This window comes from Pelophylax lessonae (genome assembly GCF_965119305.1).
Source record: "Pelophylax lessonae genome assembly, chromosome: 8".
NCBI lineage: Eukaryota > Metazoa > Chordata > Amphibia > Anura > Ranidae > Pelophylax > Pelophylax lessonae.
This window is the reverse complement of record NC_138775.1, coordinates 240023784-240038517: the sequence shown is the minus strand read 5'-3', so window position 1 is coordinate 240038517 and position 14734 is coordinate 240023784. Positions and strand designations below refer to the sequence as shown.

General features: G+C 46.6%; 1 protein-coding gene across 2 annotated transcripts in view; it reads right to left on the bottom strand.

The window, feature by feature from the left end:
• TUT4 (terminal uridylyl transferase 4) overlaps positions 1-13174 on the bottom strand; it is a 116273-nt gene extending 103099 nt beyond the window's left edge. Inside the window, exon 1 of one of the 2 annotated variants that reach the window (XM_082265057.1) lies at positions 13012-13174. The gene's annotated coding sequence lies outside the window, so the exon portion shown is untranslated. Of the gene's footprint in view, positions 1-84; positions 149-13011 lie in introns of those variants that run through there. The other variant, XM_082265058.1, reaches the window with a different exon arrangement.
• Positions 13175-14734: the final 1560 nt, after the last annotated feature.

Sequence of the window (14734 nt, the reverse complement as noted above, 5' to 3'; positions counted from 1 at the left end):
GATAAAACACATTATATATTAGACATATACCAGTGCCATTGCTAAAAGCAAATATTCTTAAAAAATACAAATTTTAAAACTCACAGCAATAACATAAGAGCCTTGGTCCCCAGGCCTACATGTAGAGACTTTCAATTTGTCCAGCAGCTGCTGCACAGTCTTCTTCTGCACGACTGATGTCACGGTGTCACATATACAACTACTATCAGCTGGTGACACCTCATGTGACAGAAGTGAAACTCAGCTCTGAACTGCAGACGAAATGAAACCCAGGCTGCTTCCTGAAACTTTATTTTTACACTCTTATCTTGCCTTGATAGTGTGTACTGTGACTGCTGTGTACTGTGACTGCTGCATAACATGGAAGACACAATCCTACCCATATCCAGACAGACTGAGCGCTAAACAAAGTCAGATCTGTCTGCTAAAAGAATTTATATTTAGGATGCGAGTTTTACATGGTGACAACAGTTTTATCAAGACAGAAAATGAACGCTCGTCTGCAAAAGGAAAACAAAAAAAAAAAAGGGCTTTATATTAGTTTTGTTAGAGCTCTTTCACACGGTCCGCCTCCGTAGGCGGATCCATGCTGCTCAGCAGGGATCGATCCGCCGATCCCCGCTGAGCCGGCGGATGACAGCTCCGTCTCCGCTTGCAGTGCGGAGAGGGAGGTGTCACAGCCCCCGCTGCTCTCTATGGGGGATCGGATGAGAGTGGACCGCCTGTCCGCTCTCATCCGATCCGATCCAATCCGATCCCTGAACGGATGGAAAAATAGGGTTTCCATCCGTCCAGATTTCACGGACAGGATCGGATACGGATGGCAGCGGGTGTCAGCGGAGGTGTCTACGCTGACATCCGCTGCCCCATAGAGCTGCATGGAGGATCCGATCAGATCCACCTAAAAAACTGACAGGCGGATCTGATCGGATCGCCCGTGTGAAAGAGCCCTTACTTACTTTTTCCTCACTTTCCTATTCAGGAAAACCGTTTTCAGTAGGAGGGTAACCCCAGGATAGCAGAGTGAACCTGACAAGGGTTCTAAGGCTACATTGGCATGGGCGACTTGCACTGGTGTGAATGACAGTGGTAGAAAATTTGTTGATTCCTGTAGCTGTTTTAGCCACCTGTGAGGACATGAAGTCATCCACAGGTAATCGCTGGTTGGGTGAACAGCCATGGATAGATGCGGCAGAAGTGGATCTGTCATTGACAATTATAGCACTCAATGTTCACAGCTTGTTAAAGGGAGCTTTTAGATTCTGATAAGCCACCTGCCTGCAGACCCCCGCAACCACCGGCCAAGGTTGTGGGGAAGAGGCCCTTGTCCCCAAGATGGGGACGAGGTGCTTGGGGGGGGCAGAGACCCCCCTGCCCCAGAGTACCCCCCACGTTGGGGGCATGTGGCCTGGTATGGTTCAGGTGGGTGCATGAGACTTTCCATCAAAATCCATACCAGACCCGAGGTGCCTGGTATGGATTGGGGGAGGGGACCCCACACCAGTTATTTATCCGATATTTTAATTGCTGACAATTGTTTTTTTTACTTTTAGCTGTGAGTGGGAACATCCCTGACAGCTAATGACTCATTGGTTGTTAGGGACACGGTGGACGTCCGCTCCTTAACAATGCCTATTTTTTAATGTTAATAAATACGTTGGCTACCGCCGCCAGACATTACATTACTGTATGTGTTCACTATTTAACCACTTTACCGCTGCTCACTAGAGCTCTACTGCGGCAAAGTGGCTCGATAACGTCTGGCGACGTAGACCTGCGTCGCCAGACACTCCCCTCTCTCGGCGGCGCGCGCGCGCACCGCCGGAGCCTTGCTCCCGCTGTATTCAGTCACAGCGGGAGTCGGGCCAGGGGAGGAGCGGCGGCGATCGCCACTGCTCTTCCCCGATCGTCAGGGAATCGAGTGTGGAGTAAACAAAGCGGGCAGATCTCCTAAGTGACAGGCAGGGTCAGATTGCAGGGTTCAGCATAGCTGAACCTGCAATCTTTCCTTGTGTCACATAGTCCACCCCCCCACACACGTCAGTAAGCACCAGGCATACATTAACCCCTTGATCACCAATTAACCCCTTCCCTGCCAACGTCATTTTTACAGTGACAGTGCATATTTATAGCACTGATTACTGTAGTAATGTCACTGGTACCCCCAAAAGTGTCAAAAATGTCAGTCAAGGGTACGATCTGTCCACCGCAATGTCACAGTCCCCAAAAAAAAAAAAAAAAAAAAATCGCAGATCGCCGCCATTACGCCATTACCAGAAACGACAGAAATCTTTCCATTAGTTAGTAAACGCAATAACTTTTGCGCAAACCAATCAAAATACGCTTATTGCAATTTTTTCTACCAAAAATATGTAGCAGAAAACAAATTGGCCTAAAATGATAAAAAATTTTGATTTTTACATTTTTTTTGGGGGGGGAATTTCATATAAAAAAATGTGAAAAACATTGTTATTTTTTCAAAATTGTCGCTCTTTTTTTGTTTATAGCGCAAAAAGTAAAAAATCGCACAGATGATCAAATACCACCAAAAGAAAGCTCTGTTTGTGGGGGAAAAAAGGACCTAAATTTCGTTTGGGTACGGCGTTGCATGACCGCGCAATTGTCAGTTAAAGTCGCACAGTGCCGAATCGCAAAAAGTGGCCCAGACGTAAGACAGCAAAATCCTCCGGTGGTAAAGTTTTTAAATACCGTATAACTTTATAAAATAACTCCTGAGGTATTTTAGTAGTTTTTTTAGTGCATGCCAAAAAACTTTTCGAAAAACGCTGTGCGGTATCTTACCACGTACTTGGATGGGGTAAGATACCGCTTTGTGAATGGAGCCCATTGTGTCTAAAAAATCTTTAAAAAGACTCTGCAAAAAAAAAAAAAAAAAACACAAAACTCATTCCCATTGTGGTGAACATGTCTGCCGAATGAATCAGCTTGAACAAGGTAACCAACACCTAACAACTTCTAAAGAAGTTGCCATAGCAATGAAACACTTCAAGCAGCGGAGCAACAGCATGGAGCAGAAGCCACCCAGCACTCTGAAGGCAGCAGTAGGGGTTCGGCATGGACTAGCCAGGGACTGATTGCATAGATGATTAAAGCGGAGTTCCACCCTAAAATTATACTAACCTCCATCTTCATGCCCGGGGTCACCTGAAAAACAAATGGATAATCGCTTTTTTTTTTTTTTTTTACTTACCATGTTTAGAAGAAAATATACTTAGCTTACTTCCTCTTCCTCCCCTCGGCGGCCACGGCGAGTCGTCACTTCCTGGCTTGCAATGATTCCTGGGAGCTGAACGTCATCGCTCCCAGGAATCAATGCGCCTGCACCGGCCCTGACGTCAGTTCCGGTGCAGGCGCCGTCATACCTTGCTAAACAGCTTCTGGGCTTGCCTAGAAGCTGTGCAGGGATGACGCTGTGGCCGGAAGTGACGGCGGGGCCGGTGCAGTGCATCGTGGGACCGAAGAAGACGGAAGAGGACGCAGAAGAGGATGGCGCTGGCTTCAAGCTGCCCACACCTGAGATGGCAGCGCTGGACAATAATTTTTCAAGGTAAGTATTTCTTCTAAAAGGTAAGTGCAACCCGGGACAGATCAGAGGCTATCCATTGTGGAATGTACTAGCCCTGACTGTCCCGGGGGTATTTTTATTAAAAAAAAAACTTTCCCGGGGTGGAACTCCGCTTTAATATACAGGGTGCCTGCTCAGAATTGATAGTGGCTTTTGCTCTCTACATGCTACATGACACCGACTGTAAATATATTTCCTATTTATTTATTAAATGGAGTTTTAGAATTTACTACACTATATTGGTGTTTTTTTTTTTTTCTTTGATGGTGGGTTCAGTCCAGAATGTGGTCTGGTGTTGATAGTGAGCAAGGGGAGTTCTGAATGAGAGTTTATACCCATCTTATAAAGCCTGTTTGCCTTTCTTGGATAAAGTTAGGCTTTGTGATCCGGTGAGTAAAGCCCCATACACACGCTACGAATTTCCGCCGACCACTCGTCCACCTTTTATGGCATGCTAGTCTGATGTGGAAAGTGAAGAGGTTATTTTCATACGAATTTTCCCGTACGACAGAATTCTACTTCAGAAATGATGTCATGTGTTGGATTGCTTTGTATGCGTTCTTTCGTCTCTGAGAATGCCTAGTCTTGCTCTTAAGATTTTTTTCCGTCGAAAACTGTACTAATGAGACGAAAATCGGACTTTGTATTACGCATAACAAAAATTTTATAGCCTGCACATCAGGATTTTGTCAGCCGAAAAGTCGGAGTTGGCTGTCGAAAGCACCATACTAACAATCCGAAAATCGGCAGATCGGTCGTCGGACAAATTTTCCCTTCAGATTTTCTTATCGTGTGTATGGGCCTTAAGGTGTGCTTACAGGTGGAGGAACAGCACAATTGGATCTGTTTTCAATCAAGTGGATAGATCAGGAATTTTCAGCCAGGCTTCCATGGAACACTAGGATTCCTCCAGAGGTTGCTAAGGGTTCCTTAAGCAAAGAGTAATTTTTGACTCTCAAAAAAGTTCCCAATGACACCATTGATCTTTTTAGCTATCTGTAAGGGGACAATTCTTCCCAGTGTCCACAAGTGTAAGAAGCATTCTCCCCACCGACCATCACACTAATGTATCATGAGTTGTAGATCTAGTCATTTTTAGCAGGGGTTCCCTGAGACTGGAAAGTTATTTCAAGGGTTCCTCTGGGCTAAGAAGGTTGAGAAAAACTGCTGTCTTTACAATGACTGCCAGTCATTCCATATGGACGCTTCATTTTGTTTATTTTGTGTGGACACCAATGTGCATTCCACATTGCATCTACAGTCAGGTCCATAAATATTGGGACATTGGCTCTATACACTGCCACAATGGATTTGAAATGAAACAAAGAAGATGTGCTCTAACTGCAGACTTTCAGCTTTAATTTGAGGGTATTTACATCCAAATCAGGGGAATGGTGTAGGAATTACAACAGTTTGTATATGTGCCTCTCACTTTTTAAGGGACCAAAAGTAATGGGACAGATTAACAATCATAAATCAAACTTTCAATTTTTAATACTTGGTTGCAAATCCATTGAAGTCAATCACAGCCTGAAGTTTGGAACACATAGACATCACCAGACACTGGGTTCCATCCCTGGTGATGCTCTGCCAGGCCTCTACTGCAACTGTCTTCAGTTCCTGCTTGTTCTTAGGGCATTTTCCCTTCAGTTTTGTCTTAAGCAAGTGAAATGCATGATCAATCGGATTCAGGTCAGGTGACTGACTTGGCCATTGCAAGAAAGAAAGAAGGCTCTCATGGTGCAGTATCTCACAATAACTTCCGGTCAAGGTGGAACTCAGATGGAACGCGGAAGCGGCGTTCCCATCCCTTGAATACCGTGATTCCTTACACTACAGGCTTTCCTTTTACTGTGATGTAGTAAGTGCAATTTTAATCATTAAACGATTTTATTGTGAGATATTGCACCATGAGAGCCTTCTTTCTTTTCTCTACTCATGTCATGGTCCTGATATAATTGGTATGGTTTGGCTATACATTTATCCTGCTGAGAGAGTATTTTCCTAGCATCCATTACCAATCTAAACGTGGGAATATATTGATGAGGAACTTGCATGGTCTGGTCAGCTGCTAAAAGAAATACGCTTATGTGACCCCCCCTATAATCAAAGGGGTACCATATTTCTGGTAAGCAGTAAAATTTGCATTCACTGGGTGAACGAGTGAAGGTGGGGCTTAAAGGAATACACTCTCCTATCTCTTTGCTGGCGTTTTTTGCACCAGAGACTTGATTTTATAATTTTTTATATTTTTCATCTATTTTATTGTCACTTCTATCCACCTATCACTATACTAGCATGGTGTTTTTTGTCATTTATTTATTAACATTGACATAATCCTAATTTTGCACATTTGATTCACTATATTGTTTGAGCGCCGCACCCCTCTCTGTTTAAACATATATACGTGCATTACGTTTACGTCGCAGCTCACAAGGTTGAAAGAAATTTCACAATCACCAGAAAATTAACACAAGAATTTAATATGAATTTTTTCACATAATTTTATTCATTAGCGCAGGTTGGTTGGTGTTTCACTCCAATCCCTTTTTTCTACATCTTGTGGTGAACCCTCTGTATTCACTCTGGTGAAGTCTTCTCTTGATTGTTGACTTTGACACACATACACCTTCCTCCTGGAGAGTGTTCTTGATCTGGCCAACTCTTGTGAAGGGTGTTTTCTTCACCAGGGAAAGAATTCTTCTGTCATCCACCACAGTTGTTTTCCGTGGTCTTCCGGGTCTTTTGGTGTTGCTGAGCTCACCGGTGCGTTCTTTCTTTTTAAGGAAGTTCCAAACAGTTGATTTGGCCACACCTAATGTTTTTGCTATCTCTCTGATGGGTTTGTTTTGTTTTTTTCAGCCTAATGATGGCTTGCTTCACTGATAGTGACAGCTCTTTGGATCTCATATTGAGAGTTGACAGCAACAGATTCCAAATGCAAATAGCACACTTGAAATTAATTCTGGACCTTTTATCTGCTCCTTGTAAATGGGATAATAAGCTAATAACACACACCTGGCCATGGAATAGCTGAGCAGCCAATTGTCCCATTACTTTTGGTTCCTTAAAAAGTGGGAGGCACATATACAAACTGTTGTAATTCCTGCACCTTTCACCTGATTTGGATGTAAATACCCTCCAATTAAAGCTGAAAGTCTGCAGTTAAAGTACATCTTGTTTGTTTCATTTCAAATCCATTGTGGTGGTGTATAGAGCCAAAAAGAATTGTGTCGATGTCCCAATATTTATGGACCTGACTGTATTTGAAATTATCTTTGGATCCTTCACACTTATTATTAGGGAAGTTTAGGGCTGGAATCTATGAGATGTTAGTATATTATGTCATGCATCTGCAGACTCTGACTGATTATTCACTTAATTTCATATGCGGCCCTTTGGTGATGTCAAGGGCCACACTTGAGGCCCACCATATCAAAAAATATAACCACTTACTAACTTAAAGCGGTAGTATCATGTTTTTTTACACTTTTACCTACAGGTAAGCCTATAATAAGGCTTACCTGTAGGTATAATTAATATCTCCTAAACCGGCACGGTTTAGGAGATATTTGCAGTGCATGCAGCTGCTCACGCGAGCGGCGCATGCGCTCTAAAGGTCCGGGGGGACCTTCAGTTTTGCTTGGCGGGAGCTTGCCGGAAAGTCACTCCCGCGCGCATGCGCGGGAGTGACGTCATCGCGGCTCTGGCCAATCACAGCGCTGGAGACGCCGAACCCGGAAGAGACCGCGAGGGATCATGGCGGCGCCCGCAGCGATGTCCGGGGGTCCGTGTCGGGGCTTCGTTCTAAGGTAAGTTATACATAATGAGCTAGTATGCGATGCATACTAGCTCATTATGCCTTTGTCTTGCAGGTTTTTTTTTTTTTACTTTTTGGGTTTACAACCGCTTTAACCCCTTCCCATTCAGCTCCGGTGTCCATTGAACTGGGCTTATTATGTCCTGGGAGGGGGTGGGAAGGTCTGCCTGATCATGTGACCATTGTAATTGGCTGTCACTGTGGTCACATGATCAAAAGTGACTAGGAGCTGTGTGTCATTGCATGCTCCCAGCACAGAAATCTCAGACACCCATGGATGCACATCAGCAGCATGCAGATGTTAAAGCTCGCCCTCTTTGCTGCTGCACATAGAAGTTACGTGGGCGGCAACAGGTTGAAAGTCCCTCATGTAAAGTGTTGGTATACAGATTATTAGTCTGCAGGATGGGATGTGGGGACATTTGGGACCACCCTCATTATTTTTCCTATAGATTATTGATGATTAGGACATGATTGGAGGCGGCAGTCTGGTCAGTCTGTCATACATGTCTGCAGCTGTCTGCAGGGGTCGCTTTGGCGCAGCTGTCCTCAGGATTGCCATTTGATGACACCAAACAATCCGGTGTCACAAAAACAACCTGGAGATTTCAACCAACCCACACAATGTAACCAACTTTACCCCAGCTCAACCGCTGTATTCAAGATTCAGAAACTAAACACCAGTGCTCAGGCTGGGGCGTTCATCTCCCAAAGCAGAATTCCACAATGTATAAATTCGGCCACTCTGTTGCACTCTTGATAAAGAAATCCTTTTATTGGCTACATATAAAATGATACAGCATCAAAAATGCAACGCATTTCGGCTAATACAGCCATCCTCATAGCATACAAAAACATTAAAAAAAGATTCTGACATATATACTCTTCCAACCCACTCAACAGGGGTGGAATTCCTCAATTAAAAGTAATAAGAGCAAGAAATTACAATAAACCCCGGAGCATGGATAAGAACAAACTGAAAAACAAAATTCAAACAATGGACACAAGAATCCCATCCCAAAACATATTGCCAAATGAAGTTCCATCAATATAATTATATCATTATTTTAGGAAAATATGTGTGTCCATTCTATTATTCAATCCCTGTGGTACCCTTGTGCTGAGTGCGTATATCCACTACACTTGGAGCAAAATGCAATGTGTCACCCTCTCTTAAAGTATACTCAGGAAACAGCCCCCAGAGTATAAACACCCCCCCCCCCCTCCGTACACACAATGTAAACCAAGGATCCCCATCCATGTCAGCAACCCCCCCCCCCCCGAGTATAAGAGCACCCCTCATACACATAATATAAACACAGGACACAGTCATGTGAGCTCACCCCCACGCCAGAGAATGAAACCCCCCCCGTACAAAATGTAAGCACAGAACACAGCCATGTCATCACCCCCATACACAATTTAAACACAGACACAGGACCCCAGTCATGTCAGCACCCCCCCAAAGTATAAGCACCACACAATGTAAAACACAGGACAAATCCATGTCATCGACCCCCCATATACACAATGTAAACATAGGACACATCCATGTCATTACAACCCCCCCATACACAATGTAAACACAGGACACATCCATGTCATTATTTCCCCCCCCCGCCTATATAAACACAGGGCACATCCCTGTCACCCCCCCCCCCCATATACACAATGTAAACACAGGACACATCCCTGTCATCACCCCCCCCCCTGTATACACAATCCATATATAAACACCCCCTCCAACCCTATATAAACAATGTAAACACAGGACACATCCATGTCATCACCCCCCCCACCCTATATAGACAATGTAAACACAGGGCACATCCATGTCATCTCCCCCCCCCCCCCCATGTACACAATGTAAACACAGGACACATCCCCGTCATCACCCCCCCCCCTCCCATATACACAATGTAAACACAGCATCCATGTCATCACCCCCCCCCCCCCCATACACAATGAAAAACACAGGACACGACCCTGTCATCACCTCATCACTCCCCCCCCCCAAATATACACAATGTAAACACAGCATCCTTGTCATCACCCCCCCTCCCTATACACAATGTAAACTCAGGACATGTCCCTGTCATCACCCCTCCCCCCATATACACAATGTAAACACAGCATCCATGTCATCACCCCCCCCCCCATATACACAATGTAAACACAGGAAACATCCATGTCATCGCCTCATCAACCCCCCCCCCAATATACACAATGTAAACACAGGACAGATCCATGTAATCAACCCCCCCATACACAATGTAAACACAGGACACATCCTTGTCATCACCCCCCCGTATACACAATGTACACACAGCATCCATGTCATCATCCCCCCCATATACACAATGTAAACATGGGACACGTCCTTTTCATCACCCCCCCCCCCCCATATACACAATGTAAACACAGCATCCATGTCATCACCCCCCATATACACAATGTAAACACAGGACACGTCCCTGTCATCATCCCCCCATATACAAAATGTAAACACAGCATCCCTGTCAACACCCCCCCCCCCCCATGTACACAATGTAAACAATGTAAACACAGCATCCATGTCATCACATCCCCCACCATACACTATGTAAACACAGGACACGTCCCTGTCATCACCTCATCACCCCCCCCCCCCATGTACACAATGTAAACACAGCATCCATGTCATCACCCCACCCCCATGTACACAATGTAAACATGGGACACGTCCCTGTCATCACCCCCCCCCCCCCATTTACACAATGTAAACACAGGACACGTCCCTGTCATCACCCCCCATATACAAAATGTAAAAACACAGCATCCCTGTTATCATCCCCCCCCCATGTACACAATGTAAACACAGCATCCATGTCATCACCCCCCCTCCCCCATGTACACAATGTAAACACAGGACACATCCATGTCATCACCCCCACCCCCCCCATATACACAAAGTAAACATGGGACACGTCCCTGTCATCATCCCCCCCCCCATGTACACAATGAAAACACAGTATCCATGTCATCACATCCCCCACCATACACAATGTAAACACAGGACACATCCCTGTCATCACCTCACCACCCCCCCCCCCCCATACACAATGTAAACACAGCATCCATGTCATCACCCCCCCATACACAATGTAAACACAGGACATGTCCCTGTCATCACCCCCCCCCCCATATACACAATGTAAACACAGCATCCATGTCATCACATCCCCCCCCCCCATACACAATGTAAACACAGGACACATCCCTGTCATCACCCCCCCCCAATATACACAATGTAAATGCAGCATCCATGTCATCACCCCCCCCCCCCAATATACACAATGTAAACACAGGACACATCCATGTCATCACCCCCACCCCCCCCCCCATACACAATGAAAAACACGGGACACGACCCTGTCATCACCTCATCACTCCCCCCCCCCCAAATATACACAATGTAAACACAGCATCCTTGTCATCACCCCCCCTCCCTATACACAATGTAAACTCAGGACATGTCCCTGTCATCACCCCTCCCCCCATATACACAATGTAAACACAGCATCCATGTCATCACCCCCCCCCCCCCATATACACAATGTAAACACAGGAAACATCCATGTCATCGCCTCATCAACCCCCCCCCCCTCCCCATATACACAATGTAAACACAGGACAGATCCATGTAATCAACCCCTCCCATACACAATGTAAACACAGGACACATCCTTGTCATCACCCCCCCGTATACACAATGTACACACAGCATCCATGTCATCATCCCCCCCATATACACAATGTAAACATGGGACACGTCCCTTTCATCACCCCCCCCCCCAATATACACAATGTAAACACAGCATCCATGTCATCACCCCCCATATACACAATGTAAACACAGGACACGTCCCTGTCATCATCCCCCCATATACAAAATGTAAACACAGCATCCCTGTCATCACCCCCCCCCCCATGTACACAATGTAAACAATGTAAACACAGCATCCATGTCATCACATCCCCCACCATACACTATGTAAACACAGGACACGTCCCTGTCATCACCTCATCACCCCCCCCCCCATGTACACAATGTAAACACAGCATCCATGTCATCACCCCACCCCCATGTACACAATGTAAACATGGGACACGTCCCTGTCATCACCCCCCCCCCCCCATTTACACAATGTAAACACAGGACACGTCCCTGTCATCACCCCCCATATACAAAATGTAAAAACACAGCATCCCTGTTATCATCCCCCCCCCCCCATGTACACAATGTAAACACAGCATCCATGTCATCACCCCCCCCCCTCCCCCATGTACACAATGTAAACACAGGACACATCCATGTCATCACCCCCACCCCCCCCATATACACAAAGTAAACATGGGACACGTCCCTGTCATCATCCCCCCCCCCCCCCATGTACACAATGAAAACACAGTATCCATGTCATCACATCCCCCACCATACACAATGTAAACACAGGACACATCCCTGTCATCACCTCACCACCCCCCCCCCCCCCCATACACAATGTAAACACAGCATCCATGTCATCACCCCCCCCATACACAATGTAAACACAGGACATGTCCCTGTCATCACCCCCCCCCCCATATACACAATGTAAACACAGCATCCATGTCATCACATCCCCCCCCCATACACAATGTAAACACAGGACACATCCCTGTCATCACCCCCCCCCCCCAATATACACAATGTAAATGCAGCATCCATGTCATCACCCCCCCCCTCCCCAATATACACAATGTAAACAGAGGACACATCCATGTCATCACCCCCACCCCCCCATATACACAAAGTAAACATGGGACACGTCCCTGTCATCATCCCCCCATATACAAAATGTAAACACAGCATCCCTGTCATCACCCCCCCCCCCCATATACACAATGTTAACACAGGACACATCCCTGTCATCACCCCCCCAATATACACAATGTAAACGCAGCATCCGTGTCCTCACCCCCCCCCCCCCCATATACACAATGTAAACATGGGACACGTCCCTGTCATCACCCCCCCCATATACACAATGTAAACACAGGACACATCCCTGTCACCCCCCAATATACACAATGTAAACGCAGCATCCATGTCATCACCCCCCCCCCAATATACACAATGTAAACATGGGACACATCCCTGTCATCACCCCCCCCCCCCATATACACAATGTAAACACAGAACACATCCTTGTCACCCCCCCCCCCCCCATGTATACAATGTAAACACAGCATCCATGTCATCAACCCCCCCCCCCCCCATACACAACGTAAACACGGCATCCCTGTCATCACCCACCCCTTTATATACACAATGTAAACACAGCATCCATGTCATTCCCCCCCATGCACAATGTAAACACAGGCCCCCAATCATGTCATCTCCCCCTTGCAGAGTATGAACACCGATTTGCTCTGACAGTACCAGCCTGAGGCTCCCGGGGCATGCTGGGAATTGTAGTCCCCCAGCTGTACACAGAAAGTCTCCCCAGGCATAGTCAGACACACCTCCAAGGCCGCCCCCTCCTCCTTTGCCCTCCCCTGGTCGGCGGGGGGTCACACTTACCAGAGGCCGCGGCTCTGCAGGCCCCGGCTACAGCGCGAAGGACGCTACGACTCCGACGGCCTCCGCTCTAGGTGGACGCCATGTTCGGCTGCTCCAGCTGTGCAGGCCCCGAATAGACCCTTCACACCGCCGCCATGTCCAGCGCGCAGTGCATTGTGGGCCGGGGGAGGGACCGGGACTGTCACTGACAACACAGGAGGTGGGGGTGACAGGGACTGAGGGGGTGAAGGGGGGGCAGGGCTGTGCACATGGGTCCCTGCTCAGGTAACCCCTGTATCTGGCCAAGTGAGCCATACAAATGTCTGAATTACACCTCTGTGATCTACACCTGTTACTGGAGGGGAAAGAACCCCCCAAACATTGCTCCTCCACCCCCCCCCCAAACATTGCTCCTCCACTGTATGCAAATCACGACTTTTAGTAAAGTCAGCAATGAGAAGATTGCAGTGTTGGTCCCTGCTGAACTGTTACAGCGCTGATGGTGTTCTAGCGTCTTGCAAGTGTCCTGGGTGTTGGGGGTCGGCAGTGCCCTGCAGGGACACATTCTAATGCAGGGCCATCTTACCGAATGGGCACGCTGGGCAGTTGCCCAGGGGCCCCACTTGCCTGGGGGGGCCCCACCTGCCCAGCAACCCAGCCCCAGCCAAGCATTAGTCCTGATTCCCGTGTGCATCCCGACGCCGAACTTAGCAGGTGACAAGCGCCTGTTGGCCCTGCGCTGCTGTCAGGCCACTTGGGCCGTAGAGGGGGTGCCCATAACTGCAGGAATGCCTGTCTGCCTCCATTGGAACAGGCACACAGAGGACAGTCGAGTCTGACTCCCGTCCGTGTGTATGTTCACTAGACCCAGCCGCCAAAATTGGAAGCTGTCTTTAGCCTGGCACTGCTGTACCAATAAATATTGCCTTATCAATAATTTGCAATTTTATTCTCGTGGGTGATTGTGTAGGCGGGGCCCCAGTGCACTGCATTGCCCGGGGGCCTATAATGCTCTTAAGATGTCACTGTTCTAATGGCCCTGGTGATAGAAGTCCCCAGTTTTCCTCTGTCTGCTTCCTTATAAATGTATCTTATTTAACCACTTTCAGACCGGAGGATTTGACTGCTCAATGACCAGGCCCTATTTTGGGATTCGGCACTGTGTTACTTTAGAGGACAATTGCGCGGACGTGCGACGCTGTACCCAAACAAAATTGATATCCCTTTTTTTCCCCACGAACAGGGTTTTCTTTTGGTGGTATTTGATCACCTGTGCGATTTTTACTTTTTGCGCTATAAACAAAAAAAGCGACAATTTTGAAAAAAGAACAATATTTTTCAAATTTTTTAAAAGAAATTCCCCCAAAAAAATGTAAAAATCAAAATTTTTTAACATTTTAGGCCAATTTGTTTTTTGCTACATATTTTTGGTAAAAAAAATCACAATAAGCGTTTTTGGATTGGTTTGCGCAAAAGTTATTGCGTTTACGAACTACGGGAAAGATTTATGTCATTTTTATTGTTTTTTTTTTTTACTAGTAATGGCGGCGATCTGCGATTTTATTTTTTTGCGGGATTGCGGCAGACAGATCAGACCCCTTACTGACATTTTTGACACTTTTGGGGGGGGGGGGGACCAGTGACATTACTAAAGTAATCAGGGCTAAAAATATGCACTGTTACTGTAATAATGACACTGGCAGGGAAGGGGTTAACTGCTCTGGTGATCAAGGTGTTAAATGTG